The sequence below is a fragment of the Budorcas taxicolor genome, chromosome 5 (assembly GCF_023091745.1).
Source record: "Budorcas taxicolor isolate Tak-1 chromosome 5, Takin1.1, whole genome shotgun sequence".
In the NCBI taxonomy this organism is placed as follows: domain Eukaryota; kingdom Metazoa; phylum Chordata; class Mammalia; order Artiodactyla; family Bovidae; genus Budorcas; species Budorcas taxicolor.
In genome coordinates this window covers 37,966,250-37,967,405 of record NC_068914.1, presented here as the reverse complement: position 1 = coordinate 37,967,405, position 1,156 = coordinate 37,966,250, and the positions used below count along the sequence as shown (strand labels likewise).

General features: G+C 38.1%; 1 non-coding gene across 1 annotated transcript; it reads left to right on the top strand.

The window, feature by feature from the left end:
• Window positions 1–515: 515 nt before the first annotated feature.
• On the top strand, window positions 516–634 carry LOC128049218 (5S ribosomal RNA). The gene has a single exon (XR_008199574.1). It is a non-coding gene; the product is annotated as a 5S ribosomal RNA (ribosomal RNA).
• The last annotated feature ends 522 nt before the right edge of the window (window positions 635–1,156 follow it).

Genomic DNA, 1,156 nt, shown 5'->3' with positions numbered 1-1,156 from the left:
CTACACAGGAAAACAGAGAGAGATCTGATGAGCAGGGAGGATGAGCTCAGGGGAAAATGTGTTGGTTAGTTTCCAGTTAGTGATGATACCGCAAGCAGAAAGGCCCAATGAGTATTTGGACATTCAAAGGTTCTGAAGTCATTTACAGTGAACCAAAGCAATGAAATGGATGAGGCCTGTGAGGGATCAGTGCAAATAGAAAAAACTGGAAAACTGAAGACTGTCTTGGGTAATGTATAAATTTAAAATATGAAAATACTCCAGGAATACATGAACCTAAACAAAATCAGTTGTCATTGCCAGGGCTGCATTATGACTTTCGTGGCTCCAGAAGTGCTGTGGGCATTTTTGCCTTTGTGGTCTCCTTCCTCCAATTAAAAAAACAAAAAATTAAATCCTGCAACTGTAATGGTCTAAAGACAAGTATAATCTAGACTGAATTATTTTACAGCTACTGTTGTATTATTTTTTTCTTTCTTCTGATTTTATTTTATTTTTTTTCTCTTCTGATTTTAGTCTAGGGCCATACTACCCTGAATGAGCCCGATCTCATCTGATCTCGGAAGCTAAGCAGGGTCGGGCCTGGTTAGTACTTGGATGGGAGACCGCCTGGGAATACTGGGTGCTGTAGGCTTGGGCTTCCCTGGTGGCTCAGAGGTTAAAGTGTCTGCCTGGAATGCAGGAGACCCGGGTTTAATCCCTGGGTCAGGAAGATCCCCTATAGCACAGGGAACTCTGTTCAGTATTCTGTAATAAACTATATGGGAAAAGAATCTGAAAAAGAATGGATTTATGTATATGTAAAACTGAATCACTTTGCTGTACACATGAAACTAACACAACACTGTAAATCAACTAGTCTCTGACTTAAAATTAAAAAAAGAAATCAAGATTAAAATATATTCATGGGTCCCTAAAAGTGTCATGAACATAAGGTTAAATTAACACTACTTTTGGTTGATTTGTAAAGATCAAAATCTACTCAATCTTTTCCTAGTGTAAATTACATTTTTCTTTCTCCCTTTACATTTTTAAGGATCCTTTCAGCTCTCTACATCTGTGTCAGAACCACTAAAGCATTCTAGAATCTCATTGTAAATGTCCACCAGGGATTGGTTATTTGGTGACATATGTATAATACGTATAAGCGTTGAGC